Genomic DNA, 21045 nt, shown 5'->3' on the forward strand with positions numbered 1-21045 from the left:
CAGGGGTAAGATGGTGAGCGCCACTTAATGCAAAGTAGCAGCAGCCACTGCATACATTTCTGAAATAAGAAGGCAGATGGAGACTAGCAGCTGTGATAAGAGAGCAGTAAATAAAACATCAGCTGGAGTTCTAAAAAGAAATATCAAAGACTGATGGCATCTTCTACTTAGGAAACATTTATAATTCCTAGGTTTCCTTGTCTTGTGATGATCAACATGTTGTCAAAAACCAGGTTAGGAGAACTGCAGTGAAAAATATGGGGAGTCAGCCGTGCTCCCTTCTGTCATGTCTGACTCTTTGCGACCCTGAGGTCTGTAGCCTATGGGATTCTCCATGCAAGAATACTAGAATGGGTTGCCATACCTTCCTCCAGGGGATCTTCCCAACCCAGGGACTGAACCCGTGTCTCCTTATGTCTCCTGCATTGGCAGGCAAGTTCTTTACCACTAGCACCACCTGGGACACCCCTCTAACCTGAGAGCTGTACATAGGCAAATAGGTACCAGGTCGTGATCAGAAAGAAAACTGAAAGAAAGCACTTAAACGTTTTTAGCAATCTGATAGAGTAACTTTATGTCGTTGAATCTAATATGTAAAAAGAATCAGGCCTTATATTTTTGTCTTTTTGACTTATATTAATAGTAATTCATTTTTATTGTATTAAAAGAATTAGTCCATATGGATTGAGAATTAAAATCAAACAAACATAGAAATTAAAAAAACCCTGCTCTAGACCAGGGGTCAGCATGCTTTTTATTCTTAATTTATTTGCCCACACTCTTCGACATGTGAAATCTTAGTTTCTCAACCAGAGATCACACCTGCACCCCCCTGCAATGGGAGCATGTAGTCTGAACCACTGGACCTCTAGGGAAGCCCTCAACATGCTTTTAAAATAAAGTCTGGATACTAAGTATTTTAGGAATTTTAAAACTGTACAGTTTCATCACAACTAGTAACTCAGTTGTTAAAGGGCAAAAGCAGTCACAAAAGACAATACATAAATGATTTGTCAGAGTTCCTGAAAGGACAAGTACTGGGACTTCACCACGCCTACAGATCAGACTGTATGACACTTTTTGTGTCTGCTGGCTAGTAAATATTTCTGTAAAGGGCAAGATGCAGTATAAAGACTTACTTTGCCTGAGTAGTGAGGTTGTGAGGGAGGATACACATAACTCCATCCGCTTCTAATTTCTCAAACCTAACAGTGTGAATGGCCAGATTGGCTTCAGTTTGCCACATCAGATATCATCAGTGCCTGTACAGCACATGACCCTGCCAAGGAATATTATTTTTCTCTTTGCTCACCTTCTAAAGGAAGGTGCAAAAAAGAGGTATCTTGGGCTTCCCTGGTGGCTCAGGAGTAAAGGGTCTGCCTGCAGTGCAGGAGAGGTGGGAGATGCGGGTTAGATCCCCGGGTTGAGAAGATTCCCTGGAGGAGGGCATGGCAACGCACTCCAGTATTCTTGCTGGGAAAATCCCATGGACAGAGGAGGCTGGCAAGCTATAGTCCATGGCATCTCCAAGAGTCAAGGCATGACTGGAAGTGACTGAACCTGCTGAGCATGCTCACACGCAAGGAAGACATCTTGGATTTCCTGGAGGAGAAGGACATCCTGAGTCACTGAAGACAGCTGTGTTCAGAAGGACAGGGATAGGGCCAGTTTTGTCCACAGACTTATAATGGGACCTTTGGTGTGCAGCAGTGACAGAAAACAACTTTATCTAGAATGGAAAGGGGTGTAGTTTTCCAGGCTTTGAAACAGAAAAACTGGCTGCTCTGAGAAAGAGAGATCGCTTGGAAAATAGAAATGAGATCTGGCGTCCTAAAGTGGTAAGCAGCTAAGTCGATTTTGACACTCTGTTCTTAGGGCCAGGGGTCTCTTCTTGGTGTATCTGTGAGAAACCCTTCCTCATATTTGTAGTAGGAGCCAAGTGCAAACAACCTTAACCTTGGAGACAAAGTGACCTTAGAAGACTAAATGAGGCATAGGGTGTGTTTAAAAACTCTTCTGGGCACTTGAAAGCCCTTGGTAGGAACCTCCACTGAAGGGAGGGGAGGGAACTGTTCTGGGTGGATGCATTGCTGGGCTCAGCAGCTTTCTTGAGCTAGATGGTAACCTGTGAGTGACTGCGTAAGGACTGAAAATGAGGGCTGAGTGCTGCAAACTTGGGAGCTCAATGGGGGAGTCCTCTGTGCTAACTCAGTCTTAGAGAATGAGATCCTCCATCAGAGAGATCTACACTGTCATGGGACCAGCACCACCAGAGCGGCACCAGTTCTCAAGAGTGACACCACGTGGCAGTGAGAAGAAAAGCAGCCTTGACTGACATCTGCGTTCTCCTAGCTTGGAAGTTCAAGTGGGATTGACTCCTTCCTTTCAACTACATCAACTGCATGACACTTGATAATTCATGAGGAAGACATAGCCATGAAAAGTGAGATGCCTGATAAGGGGATGGGATCTTGAGTCACTAACTGGAAAATAAGAGATGGGATCATATCGGTCTCATTTGTGAAAGAGGTCAATGGATTTTTGTAGTAATGAAATAACCAGTGTATAGATTTCTTGGAAAGAACAAATGAAATGATGGTATTGATAATAAAGGTATCAGGTTTCCCTGGTGGCTCAGTGGTAAAGAATCCGCCTGCCAATGCAGGAGAAATGAGTTTGATCCCTGATATGGGAGGATCCCACATGCGGCAGAGCAGCTAAGCCTGTACACCACAATGATTGAACCAATGCTCTAGAGCCCAGGAGCCACAGCTACTAAATCCTTCACACATGCTAGAGCCTGTGCTCCATGGCAAGAGAAACCACTGCAATGAGAAGCCTGTGCGCTGCAACTAGAGAGTAACCCCTGCTGGCGGCAGCTACAGGAAAGCCTGTGCAGCAATGGAGACCCAGCACAGCCAAAAATAAATATCAATCAACAAAATTATAAAAAAATAATAAAGGTACCACAAGGTAGTATGTATTACGTCTCCCACACTGCAGGTGGATTCTTTACCAGCTGAGCTATGAGAGAAGCCCACAATTAGTATCAGAGACTGGCAATTTTATATCAAATAAAGGAATGAAAAAAGGCAAAATGGTTGTCTGAGGAGGCCTTATAAATAGCTGAGAAAAAAGAGAAGGGAAAAGCAAAGGAGAAAGTGAAAGATATACCCATTTGAATGCAGAGTTCCAAAGAATAGCAAGGAGAGACAAGCAAGCCTTCCACAGTAATCAATGCAAAGAAAGAGAGGAAAACAATAGAATGGGAAAGACTAGAAATCTCTTCAAGAAAATTAGAGATACCTAGGGAACATTTTATGCAAAGATAGGCACAATAAAAGACAGAAATGGTATGGACCTAACAGAAGCAGAAAATATTAAGAGGAGGTGGCAACAATACATGGAAGAACTATACAAAAAAGATCTTTGTGACCCAGATAACTATGATGGTGTGAGCACTCACCTCGAGCCAGACATCCTGGAATGTGAAGTCAAGTGGGCCTTGGGAAGCATCACTAGGAACAAAGCTAGTGGAGGTGATGGAATTCCACTTGAGCTATTTAAAATCCTAAAAGATGATGCCATTAAAATGCTCCACTCAATTTGGAAAACTCAACATTGACCACAGGACTGGGAAAGGTCAGTTTTCATTCCAGTCCCAAAGAAGGGCAATGCCAAAGACTGTTCAGACTATTGCACAGTTTCACTCATCTCACACTCTAGCAAAGTAATGCTCAAAATTCTCCAAGCCAGGCTTCGACAGTATGTGAAATTCCAGATGTTCAAACTAGATTTAGAAAAGGCAGAGGAACCAGAGATCAAATTTCCCAACATCCATTGGGTCATTGAAAAAGCAAGAGTTCCAGAAAAACATCTACTTCTGCTTTACTGACTATGCCAAAGTCTTTGACTTGTGCAGATCATGATAAACTGGAAAATTCTTAGAGATGGGAATACTAGACCACCTTACCTGCCTCCTGAGAAATCTGTATGCGGGTCAAGAAGCAACAGTTATAACTGCACATGGAACAACAGACTTGGTTCCAAATCAGGAAAGGAGTATGTCAAGGCTGTATACTGTCACCCTGCTTATTTAAGAGTACAAGCTGGAATCAAGATTGCGGGGAGAAATATCAATAATCTCAAATATGCAGATGACACCACCCTTACGGCAGAAAGCAAAGAAGAACTAAAGAACCTCTTGATGAAAGTGAAAGAAGAGAGTGAAGAAGTTGGCTTAAAACTTGATATTCAGAAAACTAAGACCATGGCATCTGGTCCCATCACTCCATGGCAAATAGATGGGGAAACAATGGAAACAGTGAAAGACTTTATTTTCTTGGGCTCCAAAATCACTGCAGATGGTGACTGCAGCCATGAAATTAAGAAGCTTGCTCCTTGGAAGAAAAGCTATGACCAACCTAGACAGCATATTAAAAAGCAGAGACATTACTTTGCCATCAAAATCCATCTAGTGAAAGCTATGGTTTTTCCAGTAGTCATGTATGGATGTGAGAGTTGGACTATAAAGAAAGCTAAGTGCTGAACAACTGATGCTTTTGAACTGTGGTGTTGGAGAAGACTCTTGAGAGTCCCTTGGACTGCAAGGAGATCCAACCAGTCCATCCTAAAGGAGATCAGTCCTGAGTGTTCATTGGAAGGACTGATGTTGAAGCTGAAACTCCAACACTTTGGCCTCCCGATGCGAAGAACTGACTCATTTGAAAAGACCCTGATGGTGGGAAAGATTGAAGGCAGGAGAAGAAGGGGATGACAGAAGATGAGACGGTTGAATGGCAGCACCGACTCAATGGAGTTGAGTTTGAGCAAGCTCCGGGGAGTAGGTGATGGACCGGGAGGCCTGGCATGCTGCAGTCCATGCAGTCGCAAAGAGTCGGACACGACTGAGTGATTGAATGGAACTGAAAGAAAGTGTCGTTTCTGTTGTCCTTGCTTTACTTTGTATTTTAAAACTCTCCATATCTGGAGGACCATCATCAGTTGAGCTGTGTCCCCCCAAAGATACGTGCAAGTCCTAACCCTTAGGGCTTGCAAATGTGACTTTAGTTGGAAGAAAGGTCTTGGCAAATGTGATCAAGTTAAGATGAGATCCTTAGAGTGGCCTGTAGTCCAGTATGGCTGATGTCCTTGTGAGAAGAGGGGAGTCACAGAGAGAAGCATACACAGGGGAATCCTGTGTAATGTTGGAGGCAGAGGTTGGCATTACGATGCCATGAGTCAAGGGATGCCTGGAGCTCCCAGACAATAAAAGAAGCAAAAATGGATCCTTCTTTAGAGGAGCCAGAGGAAGCATGGCCCAGCCAATACCTTGATTTCAGACTTCAAGCCTCCAGAACCGTGAGAGGAAACATTTCCATTATTTTAAGCCATTTGGGGGGGGGGGTTGTTATAGCAGCCCTAGAGAATTAATACAAAGACTAGTGTATTGAAAAATTGAGATATTTCTTACACTCAGAAAGAATGATGTCAAGACAATGTAGACAAGCTACTGAAAAGTGTGAAAGTATAAAGACCTTCACCTATCACTTGAAGTTGAAGAATGAGCCTAGCCAAGGCTGGAACCTCTTTGTAGAAGGTGCATAGGCAGCTTCCAGGACTGGTGCTGAGTCACTTCAGTTGTGTCTGACTCTTTGTGCCCTATGGGCTGTCGCCCTCTGTCCATGGAATTTCCTAGCAAGAAAAATGGAGTGGGTTGCCATTTCCTTCTCCAGGGGATCTGCCTGATGCAGGGATCAAACCCAGGTCTCTTATCTCTTGCACTGGCAGGCGGGTTCTTTACCATTAACTTCCACAGGACAGTTAAAGGAGTCCAAAAGGTGAGATGGGACTCCTTTCAGGCCTTTGAGGGGGAATGGAAATGAGACATTGTTCAATTTCTGCCTTCCTCAAGAAGTTCCTGCTTTTTTCCCCTTCTGACTTTCCCATCTTTCCTCGTCTGCCTCTTCTCCCTTGACCCAGTAACCTCTGCAAGGCTTTTCCTGCTTGACAGTATCTTTAGTGGAGTACTGAAATAATAAAGCTTCTATAAAACCCATGCTAGCTAAAAGATGCCCAACAGTTTCCTCAAAGGCTGTCCTGAAACCCTTCTCACCCGGGAACTGACGTGTAAACAAAGAAATTCCCTAAGACCCAAGTGATTCCTTGGGATTTCTGCCAATGAGCTGAATCCCCATTTGTTTCTCAAAGTTAGTTAATGACTGTACTAGACGGCTGGTTTCTTTCCTTGAGGAAGCACCTAGTTTTGAGCCTGAACCATTTGAAAAAAAGGGAGTACAGTAACAGGTGTATGAGTGACCAGCTTGTTCTTCCTGAGAAGGACATTTGGATTATGTCAAGGAAGGGCACAGGAACCTTCTGGAAAGAGACAAACTCCCTCAGCCCAGCATTTTCCCTAATTCACACACCCCTCAGAGATGCTGCTCGGGAGTGACAGGGGAATCTCGGGGGAAAGCTGATAGATACAAGCTCTGGAGCTTGAGATGGAAATACCAGCAGGGGAGTCTTCTGACTTGGTTTCCTAGCAACACAAAGCCAGTGAAGTTTTGGCATTTTGTTTTCATTCCTTGAGAATAATGACTCCTGAAAACAGCCTGCACATTAAAAAAAAAATGAGATAAGGAAGGATTTACTGATGGCTAACTTGTCATTAGACTCCTGTATCTTGACAACAAGTTGTGTCCAACTCTTGCAACTCCATGGGCTGTGTAGCCTACCAGGCTCCTCTGTCTATGGAGTTTTCCAGGCAAGAATACTGGAGTGGGTCACCATTTCCTTCTCCAGGAGATATTAACTACCCAGGGATTGAACCTGTTCTTACACATTGCAGATGGTTTCCTGCATTGCAGGTGGATTATTTACTGATTGAGCCACCACTGAAGCCCATTATAATGCCTAGATTGTCACTAATCCATGCCTGTTCAGTGATTAATGACAACAGACTCTAGCTCTTTGATGTAACACTATAAAATGGAAAGTTCAAGATCTCTGTTCTTTTATGCATACTCAAGTATTTTTCACGAAACATTCAATCAAGACAGAATATGATACTCCTGATACCTTTTACGCCATTAAGAACCCCTCTAGTAAAGACTTGTATATGGAGTGTTGAAACTTTTAGATGCTGCCTCTGAAAACAGATTACAGCTTTCAGTTATTAACAAACCATCCTTGAAGTATGTATATCTGATTAGAGTACTAAAAAATATTTACTAACTTATCCCACCTCCCCTCCCCAGAGGTTACACAAAGTTAACTTATATATATATCACATTGTTAAAAATGTTTTTAAGTACATTTAGAGAATTTGACATCTAGCCTTCTTGTTCCATCAGATGTTCATTTTCCTCTGAGTTATGAAAACCTGCTCTCAAACTTTATTCATACAAAAGAACAAATACTAATTTCTCTAACATGTTCATGGGGGGCAGAGATAGAAGTTGAAACCTTTTTTTATTTTAAAAATAGGACTGGTCCCATGGAATCAACTCCTTTAGGTCCCTTAGCATCTTCCCCTGTCACCCTCAGTCAATTAATCAATTGTTTGAAATAAAATCTTGCTAGTCAAAGAGGGAAGAGAAACATGTATCACTTTAAGATGCCTCTGTTTAAATTTGCTGTTGATGAGACTTACAGGTAATATTTACCTTGTTGAACATATTAAATACCAGATACTGGCTCTTAGCGTAAGAGGCTCAGAATTTGAGTTTAGAACTGATCAGAACTGTTTAGAACTGATTGGATTTGGGGACGCCCACTCATGCTAATGAAGCAACCAAGCAACTAATGTGTAGACTAGAAATGTTTAATTCACAATGAAAACTATGGCTGCCAAGTGGAGTTAATGCTGACATTAATTTGACCAATATATTTTCTCCTTGTGTGCATACCACTGGGGAAATCAAAGGATCAAGTTTGCAGTTGAACAAGAAATGGAAAGAGAAGGGCTTGGTTATTTGATAGAAATAGTTTATACCACTGGGCTCTGTCAGGCTCATGGGTTTCCATTATTGGTATTTACCTGCCAACAGGACTATTTCCTCATGTTGATTCAACAGGTAGCCTTATGCCCGTCCCCAGCTCGGTCGGGAACTGAATTTTGTGCGTTCATGGCTATAAATCTCCTTTTTTATGCTTTCATGGCTAGAGAGCTTCCTTCTACAAAACACATCCCCTCTATAAAGATGAAAGCATCTTCAGTCTGGTTAAAGACTGGTGGTTCTTGGAGCCTCGGGGCTTGCATATCTGTTTTGAGCTATTAGTCAATTTTATGTTTCAACTCACATGGCAACTTGATTTCTAGCAGAATGAATTCTCATAGGCACATCTTGTTTTTCCATGTACCACTTATAGCTAAGGATTATTCTGCTAATTCACATGAAAGAAAAGCACTGAAGTCTTGTGTTATTAGAAATGAAATTCTAGGAAACTAGCTTTTGTAGCAGTGATTTGTATAGGCATCAGTGGCGTTCCCAAGTGACACAGTGGTAAAGAACCTGTCTGCAAACACAGGAGACACAAGAGACTCTGGTTGATCCCTGGGTTGGGAAGATCCAGTGGAGGAGGAAATGGCAACCTACTCTGGTATTCTTGCCTGGAAAATTTCCATGGACAGAGGAGTCTGGCGGGCAACAGTCCACGGACTCGCAAAGAATTGGACACAACTACACATGCACACATAGGCATTGGTAAATATCTGTTGAGTTAATAGGTTAGTAAATGCCACTCATACTAGATCTGGAAAGAAGTTTCAAAAGTGGTGAAATAAAGGCAGGGACATCTTCTGAAAACCAAGATAACTTGGCATGTTTATCAAAAGCTTGGAGCCCAGACTAGCTGTTCTGAATGAGTTTCCATGCTGTCAGAGGGAAAGACTCGCATCCAACAACTGGATATAAATCCACCAGTAAGTCATGGGGAACCTAAAACTATATGGAATGTTTCCAGCAGTCTCAGTCCTGTGTTGCAGGAAGAAATGCTTTGCATCTTCCCCGCTCCCTGTTCCGCAGCACTAAGCTCTCCTTAGGTTTGTTCTCAACAGGAGTAAATAAAACAGCATCCAGTGTTAATGAGGGGGAGACATGACGACAGGAGATAAAAGGGGGAGAAAATGCATTGGGAAGAGCTCTGAAAATTAATTAGCAAAGAAGGGTAGTTTTCTTAAATCCCAGTGCTCTAAGTAACCTACTTTTGAAGATCATGCATGCGTTTTGAAAACTTCTGTTAAATCACTTTTATTAGACTGTGCTCTGATTATTTGCTTTTCCTTTGAAATAGGATCTTCTCTTTAGAGGTTTTAGCCTACTTGAAAACTTTACTATATTTCCAAGATGCATTATGATACCGCATTCTGCTTGGCTTTAGTTTACTTCAAGAAAGAACCATAGTAAAAAAGGAACAAATACTTTTTTAGTGTTTCTTTTCTGTACCTTGTTTCATTTTTTAGTATGTACTTTCTTGTTGATCAAGATCATGCTTGCCTGAGATGAAAGTCTTTCTTTTTTTTTTTGCAGTAAAGAATTAGGGGTTTTTTGAAGCTCGCTGGAGTTACCTGGAGTTATATGTTAATAATACATTTTAAGTATTATAACAATTAACAGTTCTCTAGAGAAAGAAAGAGAGATAACTTTCTCTGTTAATTCAAATGAATCAAGTGGGATGTTTGTAAACGTGTATCTTATCAAGGTTCTTTCCTGCTTTAAGCGTTTCAATGTATTCAGGTAGTTGAGTTCCAAATCAAAGTCACATTCCTGCTTGTCTGTCCAGCCTCACCTTTCAGCGTTCCTCACCCCTGCCCTCTCTCTGTGCTCAGGCTAGACTGAAAGCCTGCAACTTCAAGAATTTGCCGCCCTTTCTCTCCCCTTCTATCCCATGTCCCTGTTGTTCCTGTCACCTCGGATGCTAGTTCCTCGTCTCACTATCTCCATCCACCTACTTAAACATTGGCCTTTTTTTTTTAACCATTACCTTACAGGACTCTACCAACCATGGTGCCATCACTTAGGACTGAAACGGCCTGTATTCTCTATCCTCCAGAAATACTGAATGAAATGATAAAGTGAATGAATAAATGAATACTTCATTAATCCTATTTTTTAGTGGATAGGCCTAGAAGTTTCTTCTCACCTCTTCTACTTAACAAACTTTACTCTTGCTGTCCATGTTATTGGCACCAGTAATTTCCATATAAAGTTTTAGAATGTTGCTGCTCTGTGAATATCATTTGCATATAATTATGGTCTTAAAGTCAAACGTCCTTAAATGCCTTCTTCGCTTCAGTCATGCACAACTCTTTGTGACCCTATGGACCATAGCCCGACAGGCTCCTCTGTCCATGGCATTCTCCAGACAAGAATACTAGAGGGGGTTGCCATTTACATAACCCAATGATTCAGTGGTAACTTTTCAGGTATGTAGAGAATGTCTTGTCTCTGCGGTCCCTCTCTTTTCTTTCTGGTTAGGTTTTATTTTGAGTTACTCCATACTGGGACTCACCTAATACATTAGAAAGTATCAGAAAGAGAAAAAAACTTGTATCTATCAACTTCACTACTTATTTCCTCTGGTAAAATATGTTCTAAAGTGAATCCATTATATTGCCTTTGGAAGAGTGTGGGGAATGAAGAGGGTATATGAAAAAGAGATTGTAGTTTGTGTATACCCACCACCAGAAAATTTAAATGGTTTTGAGTGAACTCCTCTTTTGTCTAGTTATCCTATATTTTGAAATTTAAATCTTAATCTACAATGTTGAAAAATATCAGGTTTGTTTGGCTTCTAAAACAAAAATTACAGTTGTGAACTATTTTTTTTTTTTGGTTATAACTTAAAATAATGCTTTAGGTATATATATGTTCTTAAAGCATACCTTCATGACATAAAACATATATTTATAGATATCCACATATCTATATTAATATATATACAGTAATCTGTGCCATCTGAAAATGGATTCAAAAGTAAATTAACAACAACAGAAAAGTAAGTTACCGTATTTCTTCAGTTCTAAGATCCCATTTTGTATAGAGAGGGAAAAGTACTTTCTTGTTGAATAAATACACATATATATTTTGTGAAAGGAAAATCAGTGTTAGTAAGACAGCTCTCTAAAGTAGAGCAGGGAGGCCACCAAGGAAGAGTGACTTAAGCACATCTCAGCCTGGACGGAACCTACAATATTCCATAAACAGCCTATTTATCAGACACTTACCTTAAAATAACTTGCAACAGCCTATCCCTTAAGGATGAATATTTATTTTCTCACAACCGGATCAATCATAATTCTTGTCAAGCAACTTTAACACTTATGGCTTTTGCCCTTGTAAGGTCCTGACTCATTCTCCTCCCCAGAATACTCTTTCAGTTTTATCCACATCTGTGTCTAAGGAATTGGAACTCCTAAGACCCCAAGTAAACTTCATATTTGCAGCCTTCTGCATTTTCTTGGTCGACAATATCCCAGTTTTAGAACATTAAAAGCATAAAAATGAGCACTTTGAAATCAAAGATATATTATGTATTTTTTTATTCTGTCAGAAATCAAGCTTGATTATGTGGTTCTTGTTGTACAAGTATATTCTACATTTTTCCATTTAAATGTGTAGAATGAACATAGAGTTACAGCTGATTTCTAAATATGGCTAAATGAGAGTCTTGCTTTCTCTACAGTGAAGAAACAGCAGTGCTTCAGATGCCTCTTGTCAAAGTTGTGATGGTTTCCTGTCTGTACATGTACAGATTACACTGCCTCATGGTTGAGAATTTCAGTATTGATCTTTTTACTGCCTCTCTGTTATTTGAATCTGCAATATTTTCTTTTATCTTTCATTTCATCTAGAGATGTGTCAATGCCCAAGCATAATTCTGGAATGGAACAAAAGTATTACTTGGGGGCTAAGTGTTATTGTTTAAGTGTTATATTGATCTAAAGTTTGGCTTATTCTCATTTCTGCCTTTGATTTGATGTAATCTTCAATTAATCAAATTAGGGTTTTGTCATCACCATAGTCCAGTGTTTTTCAAAGTGCAGGCTAAGGGTCACCTGCACCAGAGTCTCCTGGATTCTGGCAGAAATAGCAATTCCTATATACCCACTTTGACTTCCTGTGCTTGAATATCAAAGGCTGGGCTCTGGAGTTTGTATTTTTAACAGGTTACCCAGGAGACTGTTATGCATGCTGAAGTCTGAGATGTCTGGCCTGGTGCAGCATGCGCTCAGGAGCTAGACTGGGTTTGAATCCCTGTTGAAAGCAGAGTTGCCACAGACAAATGATCGACACTGTGATGCAGTTTACTCCTCTGAAAAAACAGATAATGTTAGTGTTTTCTTCATAGGGATCTTTTGAGGATTAAGTGAGTGAATATTTGTACAGCACTTAAAATAGTGTTTAGTATGCTGTTGTTGTTCAGTCACTAAGTCGTTTCTGACTCTTTGTGACTCCATGGACTGCAGCACTCCAGGCTTCCCTGTCCTTCACTATTTCCCAAAGTTTGCTCAAACTCAGCTCCATTGGGTTGGTAATGCTATCTGATCATCTCATCCTCTGCCGTCCCTTCTCCTTTTGCCTTCAATCTTTCCCAGCATCAGGATCTTTTCCAGTGAGTTGACTTTTTGCATCAGGTGGCCAAATTGGAACTTCAGCATCAGTTCCTCCAATGAATATTCAGGGCTGATTTCCTTTAAGATTGATTGGTTTAATCTCCTTGCAGTGCAAGGGACTCTCAAGAGTCTTCTCCAGGACCGCAATTCAAGTGCATCAATTCTTTGATGCTCATGTAATAAACACTGTATAAGTGTCTTTCCAAATCTGTAAACCATAGAAAAATAACAGATTTTTATTTAACAGATATTTAGCAAGCACCCACTATGTTCTGGGCACTGGTCCCGGTCTACAAAGTGCATGTATTCTTTTGGAGGAATTTCATGCAAACACTCATGCACTCTGTATGTGTATGTACTAAGACCTTCAACAACTATCACCTGATTAATTCTCTCAGTCTTCAGAGGCAGGCAGTGTTATTCTCCTCCTTTACAAATGTGTAAACTGTATCACAAAGGGGTTAAATAATTTGGCCAAGTTTAGACAGCTACTAAGTGCCATTGTTGATAATGAACATGGGCAGCTGGACTCAAGTACACGCTCTTTTAACTTTGCTAACTTGAACTGTGCATGTACTCCATTTGAAAGAATGTTCAAGAGACCAAGCCTAAGTTGACTTTTGGTTGAATGAGGATCTATCTGGAGGAGAGAAAGAAACTTGTATACAGAGGTTTCACTTCCCAGTAGGTGTGGGTGGGGTGGGCTCCTACCCTTCTTTGGGGGTTTGGCTCAGATGCTGTAATATATTCACAGTAAGTGAGGTGTCTCAAAAATTATATTTTTAAATAATGCAAGTTTAATTCAGAGTTAAATCTCATTTAATCTCCATTGGTTGAATAATCTAATTGTTCCAAATAGCTATGCTAACCTTCTTAAGCCTATAATGGATGTCACTTGGTGGTCAAGTTGATTAGCAGGCTTTTTGGGTTTGGGCTCTACTTCATTTTCTTTACTATTGAAAGAAGAAAGTTCTTTAAGGTGTGATATCCATGAACAGTACCTTATATTTACACAAAACCTCCCTCTACATGTTGAAAGACTTTCATGCCTACTCCCATTCAGTCTGAGGATGTGTGTTTAGAGGTCATGATTAAGGATTGAGACCAGCAATTATTTACTGGTGTATTATTCAAGTTCTGGGTTGCCATTTGTTCACATGGAGCATGAATTTCATGATTATAGATAAGAAGAGATTATGTGAGGTAATTCACCCTTTTGGTTTCAAAGAGAACTCTTTTATAACTACACTGGAAATTGTTTGGTGACAAGGGAGGAATGTGGCTTTAGTAAAGTTTCTTAGGTATGGGAGTTTGAGAGGAAGGTGTTTAAAAACTAAACTGAAGACTAGAATTTCTACTTGCTGTTTGCCATAGGGATTAAAGCCATTTTCGAATTTCATTTAGTATAGATCAGCCTAAACTTAAAAAATTCATAAAATAGGCATGAGTTATGTGGCCCTACTGTTCACAGTCTTTACTAATCCGCTTTATTGCTTCCTCAAAAGTGTTGACTTGTGCACATGTAGACAAAGCATCACCAAATTTCCAAATTTTTAAAGAGGTTTCAGAAATCTGGATTTCTATATAAAATCTTCTGAATTTTACATTTACCCATTTTATTTTAATCACTGAGTGGGCAGAACAAAACACATTTGCATACTGGATACAGCCCACTGAGCAACAGTGTATTAATTTTGGTTTAGTCTTTCCGTTCTTTAGAGCATCAGACTTGACTTTAACCACCAGACACATCCACAGCTGGGTGTCATTTCTTTTTTGACTCAGCCTCTTCATTCTTTCTGGAGCAATTTCTTTACTTTTCCCCAGTATCATATTGGACACTACTGACCTAGGGGGCTCATGTTTCAGTGGCATATCTTTTTGCTTTTTCATACTGTTCATGGGGTTCTCAAGGCAAGAATGTTGAAGTGTTTGGCCATTCTCTTCTCCAGTGAACCATAATTTACCAGAACTCTCCACTATGACCCTTCTGTCTTGGGTGGCTGGCTCTGCAGGGCATGACTCATTGCTTCCTTGAGTTACATAAGGTTGTGATCCATGTGATCATTTTAGTTAGTTTTCTGTGATTGTGGTTTTCATTCTGTCTGCCCTCTAATGGATGAGGATAAGAGGCTTGTGCAAGCTTCCTGATGGGAGGGACTGGCTGTGGGGAAAACTGGGCATGGCCATGCTCTGTAAATCTTTAATCCAATTTTCTGCTGATGGGTGGGGCTGTTGCTCCCTCTCTGTAGTTGGCCTGAGGTGGCCCAGTCCTGGAGTCTGGAGTCTCTCTCTAGGGCTAATGGCGACCTCCTTCCAGAGGACTTATGCCTCCCAGGACTGCTGCTGCCAGGGCCCCTGATCCCAAGGCAGGCCACTATCAACACACGCCGAGACTCCAAAACACTCACAGGCAAGTCTGATTCAGTCTCTTGTGGGGTCACTGCTCCTTTCCCCTGGGTCCTGGTGTGCACAAGGTTTGTTTGTGCCCTCCAAGAGTCTCTGTTTCCCTGGTCCTGTGGAAATTCTGTAATCAAATCCCAATGACCTTCAAAGTCAGATTCCCTGGGGATTCCCAGTCCCTTTGCCAGAATGAATTCAAGATGAATACTTTTTAGAAAGAAAATATCATCACTGTTTTATAATCTTTGATTAATTTTTCAACAGAATGAAAATGCACTAAACTCTTCAATGGCTCCTCAGTGCCCACATTATGCATATGCGTGCATGCATGCATGCTCAGTCATAGCCAATTTTGCATGACCCCAGGTACTGTAGCTTGCCAGGCTCCTCTGTCCATGGAATCCTCCAGGCAAGAGTAGCAGAATGGGTTGCCATTCCCTTCTCCAGGGGATCTTCCCCATCCAGGGATTGAATCCAGACTGCCTGCATTGCAGGCATGTTCTTTACCGTCCAAGCCATCAGGGAAGCCCGGTTCAATGCCCACAATCAAAATTCTTTTAATGAAATTCAAGATCTATTAATATTTCCTGCTCCATATTCCGTGCTACCTCTGTGTGTGATGGTCTCACCAGGTTGCTTTTTCCCTCCCTGTCCTGCTGAGGAACTCCTACCCCTTATCAACACCAACTGGAATGTTGCCTGCTGGGCGGAACTTTCTCAGTGATTTTACAGTTAACCAGAATGATGTGCAGGAGAAAAACCTGAATAGAAACTACCTTTATAATTGATGCCTACTGACATGATTTGATTCACTTTTGATATTTTAAAAATCAATTCAATAAATATGTATTGTGTCCCTCCTATATGCCAGTCACTCTACTAGGCACTGGAATCACAAGGATTGAAAGAACCATCTGTCCCTGTCTTCAAGTTGCTCACACCTAGAACTGAAATGCCATCAAACAGTTGGAATGCAGCATTAAAAATGTTTTATTGGATTTTGTTAGAAGGTGCCAAAGGAAAACAGAATAAGAAAGGGCTCTAGGATGATTCTCCAGAGGAGATACAGGAGATGAAATGGAAGGATGAGAAGAAACTTTACATGGGGCAGGAGAAAGGAAGCCATTGCAGGCAGAAGAAAAAGGCATTTCAAGCAGAGGGATCAATATGCTTCTATAAGAAAGCATGGTAAATTCAGAGAATAGCATGTTGCTTCCTAGAATTATAAATTCATCACAATGTTTAGGTGACTACCAACATTGGGTTATCACTCTTACCCTGTGCTTTAGTTTATATGGAACTTGGCCATGAAATCATTTTTCAAGGCTTCTCAGGATAAGCTATGAGCCTCTTAGTGGAAACCCTTACTGACTCAATAGATAAATGCTGCTTTTCAAGTCCCTGGACTACAACCAAATTAAGGAATCATCTCCATGTACCCAAAGTCTTGTGTTAAAGTAAGAAGATATCTTTGTTGACAAGTTCTATCTTGCCCAGTTCCTAGGCTCAAACCATGAAGTTTTCCATACCACCCTCCCTGCATTCTGTTGGATCAAAATCCAACAGTATTTTCTTCAGAAATTTTAAATAATCTGAATGAAATTTCATTGCATATAGTTTGCAGAATTGAGATCCTTGTTTGACATTTGCTTGTCTTGCAATATTTGAACTTAAAATCACTCAATTAATAATGATCCCTGATTACTTTATCTCTAAGAACCTCATTGTTTCATATGGTTTGAGTTAGGTATGTGCAGTACTCTGGACAGCCCCTGTGAATGAATGTCACCTTGTAGAAAAATAGGCATCCCTCCAGTTCTCCTTAAATAACAGAATGTCTGAGAATATTGCTAAAAAGTAAAAAATGTTTAAATTATAAGATTATGGGATTATATTTACTTAAGTTAAAAAAAAAAAAAACCTAGGACTGGCTTTTAGTAGCCAGGATGACAAGCAGCAAGAGCTTTGAAATTGCTTAGTCCTTAAAAGGTGTGGTTTTACCAGTAAGGCAGATCTCCTTAGGGCACATTGAGTCAGCATATAAAAAGGCAGTGAGCCCGGCTGTTGTCATTTACACTTTTGTCCCCATTAAACTCCCTTATGAAATTAGGTCAAGCAGGAGCAGAGGCAGTGTGAGGTACAAAAAGTCCTCAAATGACAGCTGGGATAATAGTTGATAACTTGCAACTACGTCTATCTTTGCTTCTCTTCACCTTCCTTCTTTTTATCATTTTTTCTGCACTGATACACCTTAGGCTTGCCAGTAGAGTCAGAGGCTTTCACTCACTCTAATGGTCAAATTGAATCAACTCTCTGCTGCTGCCCAATATTATAAACCACTGAAGTCAGGGGCCGTGTTACTCTGCCTGCCTGTTTTCAGTATCTAGCAGAAGGCTTGCTTTACACTTAACTCCACACTCCACAAACACATGTTAAACATGAATGAGATAGGTGTATACCTTAAATGTATGCAATGTTACATGTCAATTATACCTCAATAGAGTTGGAAAAATGTGAATAAAAATGCTTTTATTATACATATAGCAAATATTTGAAATATTGAAATACTGGCTGGTTCCTGCTTGTGCTTTTTATAAAAAGTAATTATAGTTGGAAATTTATATGTTTAACTCAGACAATATTAAAATGTATATATAGATATAAATATATAGATATAGATATAAGTATATTCCCTGGTGACTCAGATGGTAAAGAATCTGACTGCAATGAGAAAGGCCCAGGTTCGATCCCTGGGTTGGGAAGATCCCCTGGAGAAGCAAAAGCCAGTATTCTTGCCTGGAGGATTCCATGGACAGAGGAACCTGGCAGGCTACAGTCCATGGGGTCACAAAGAGTCGGACACAACTGAGTGACTCAGCATAGCACAGCATGTCTCAAATGTTCCACACCTGATTTCAAGTTTCTTGTAGAATTGTCTGTAGTACAAACAATTAACTAGATAAAAGAAATGTAGTCTCTGCCATCCTTTTTTGTGGAAGGTATAAATACTCTGTATTTCATACTTTCTTCCATCTCTTCCTTTTCAATATGGCCTTAGGATAAAGAAGGAAGTTAGGTTTTAAGTGCTTTCTTGCAGGAGAGACAGGACTTCACATTGGTGAGCAGACCCTTGTGCTGACCTTTCAGGTATTCCAGGCTCTAGTGTTGAAGTCTATGGCAATGAAATATTGCAAAGCTCCCAGGTTGTTTGGGCATCTCCTCTGTTGCCTCAGCCCTACCTTGGCTTTCTCTGGCCCATGGACTTCTCTATGGCTTGGATGAAATTCTCATTCATTGCATTCATTTCAGGCATCTCATCATCCAGTCACCATTTTTATTCTTAGACAAGGAAGCTGGATCGAAACTTTTTCCTATAATTGCCCCCTTTTTAAAAAAAATTAATCAGTACTTTCCTCTTCATACTTGAGAACTGAATCTTGGGAGTGCACATGAAAGTAGTTTGGAATTTAGTGTCTGACCTCTTGTCTCACAACCTGTTGCCTTTCCCTCGTCTTCCTCTAAAGCATAAAAGCTTTCTTTTCTTTTTCACTATTGTGTGTCAGGGACGTCCCCCAATGTCATATCCTCTACCTTATGGAGGTGGCATCAAGGGAACGTGATTTATAGAAAGGAATAAAAGCACATTGACTCAATATTTTCCAAGTATTATCTTCATTTTACCCAAGAGAATGCTAAAGCTCAAAGAGGTTAAAGTAACTTGATTGCAAAGTAGCAGAGCCTAGATTCAAAGCCCAGCTGTAAAGCTTAATGGTGGCCTGATGCAATTTGAAGTTTTCGAGTGTTTTAATTCAAAGTTAGCAGCTTCTTATTTCTCTTGGCAAGTTTTATCACCAGACCTTGCTTCTTATCAAATTAAAAACATAATTTGATAGCACTTCTCCAACCTCATATAATGTTCATCACATGAGACCAGAAGCAATTGCCCTAATTAATTAATTTGACAAAACAGTTTATGTGTAAAAATGAATTAATGATCAGGTGAAATTAAAATCTAAATTAGGGAAGCACATCTTTCACTTCTCACTCATGGTGTGAAGACTGCCTTCAGTTGAGTGTTATCCCTAATATAAGAAATAACTGCATAACTATAATTAGCAAAATTCCTTTCATTTGATTCTAAAGAAAAGCAAAGAAACACTTCTGCACTTAAAACCACTGATAAAGGAAAATAATGAGCTAGGATCCATATTGTTTAAAAAGCAATGACTTTAAGTTTTAAAAATATAAATATAAGATATAAAATTTCTTTTTAAAAGCAAACTTTAGAATATGACTATTCCATACATACTGTAGATACAGATATCCAACAGTTAGATTTTCCCTCCATCCATTGCTCCAGCCTGGTGTTAACAATAATGTCCTCAAAGAAGAATGTCCCTGGGTCTCACCACCATGTCAAGGACAGGGCAATTTTCTCTTTAAATTAACTCTACATTTCCAGTTTCACATGTCCCCCACCTGCCTGTCATCTGGATGGCTCCATTGCACTGTTACTTTCTTGGTGATAGTCCCAATCAAGGCTTCTCATGTCTGCCAAGCACTGCTCTCCCTGATGGTCTTTGTAAAGACTTCCCTCTGCTGGCAATGCCCATGGACTTGTGAGCCAAGACCCACCAATGCCTGATGTTTCAAAGATTTATGCTTGCTCTCATGAAGCCTTGCCATGTCTCATGAAGCTTGCCATTTGTCAGACAGTCTACTCAGCTGTCATCAGTGATGCTGACACCGTGATCTCAAGACACCAATCGAGCTTTCATTAAAGCCAACCTATTAAACTACTACATTCTTAATACAGTTTTTTAAGGTAAAGCTTATGAGAGCTTAGACTTAAGCTAAGGATGGGTTGAAAATAGACAGCATATTATGCAAAGAACTACCCCTTTCCCACTCTACTCACCTCATTGTGTCCTAGCCAAACGTACCTCATCTCTTTGTTTTCTGGGTTGAGTACTTTCCTAGGAACTTTTTCATTCCTTTATGCAAAAAATAGCTGGAGTGGGAACATCTTAGCTTTTAATGAAGATTCTGCAGTCTTTCTTCCTGACCTTCTACTTATGTTTACAACTGACTCCTGGATATTTCTATTAGATATCCCATCTCTTTCTTAAGTTCAAACACTTTGAATTGAGTTCATCCTTTCCCCTAAACTCCTATCTGGGTTTCCAGTCTCAATAAATAGGACTACCTTTCATACAGTTACCTGTGTCAAAAACCTGGGCATTGGGACTTCCCTAGTGGTCTAGTGATTAAGAATCCACCTTGCAATGCAGGCAGATTCTCAACAGTCCCTGTTGAAACTGCCATGCTCTCTCATCTGCAGGCCTTTCCAAATACGGCTCCCTGCATGAAATGACATTATTAAGTATTTGTTGAATGAACGATGTAATGAGTAATATTTTCGCAGAGCAGAGTACATTAAAGACCCATCAACAGGCCGATTTCCTGAATCTATCTTTATCTGAACAATTTTAATACATTTTAAAATGTTTGCCATTTTAAAAACTAAAAGTAAAAGTGTTAGTCGCTAAGTTGTATCTGACTCTTTGAGACCCCATGGACTGTATAGCCTGCCAGGATCCTCTGTCTAGAACTCTCTAGGCAAGAATACTGGAGTGGGTTGACATTTCTTTCTCCAGGGGATCTTCGTGACTCGGGGATTGAATCCATGTCTCCTGCATTACAGGCAGATCCTTTACTTTTAAAGGGAAGCTCTACAAACTGAAAGTAGTACCTATATTGGCATTTCAGTAGCCACCTTGCAGATTTGTTTTGAGGTTCTAGCAAGACTGTTCAACAAATTCTATTGCATGGGTTCCAGTATGGTCCTCCTCTATCTGAGAATATCTTCTTTGATTTGGGTGACATCATGAAGATATAGCCAGTGCCTACAGCAGGATGACAAGTATAGTACAGTGAGGGAATTGCTGGATATCTTCCAGCTGGCCAAATCCCGCAGATCAAGCCTGGCATAGATGGAGTGACAGATGTCACTGTCAGATTGC

At 40.4% G+C, this 21045-nt stretch overlaps 1 long non-coding RNA gene across 2 annotated transcripts in view; it reads left to right on the forward strand.

Moving 5' to 3' along the window:
* Nucleotides 1-21045, forward strand: part of LOC110136704 (uncharacterized) — a 196730-nt gene that overhangs the window by 68248 nt on the left and 107437 nt on the right. The gene's annotated exons all lie outside the window — the stretch shown is intronic.

This window comes from Odocoileus virginianus, chromosome 1, assembly GCF_023699985.2.
Source record: "Odocoileus virginianus isolate 20LAN1187 ecotype Illinois chromosome 1, Ovbor_1.2, whole genome shotgun sequence".
NCBI classification, from domain to species: Eukaryota; Metazoa; Chordata; class Mammalia; order Artiodactyla; family Cervidae; genus Odocoileus; species Odocoileus virginianus.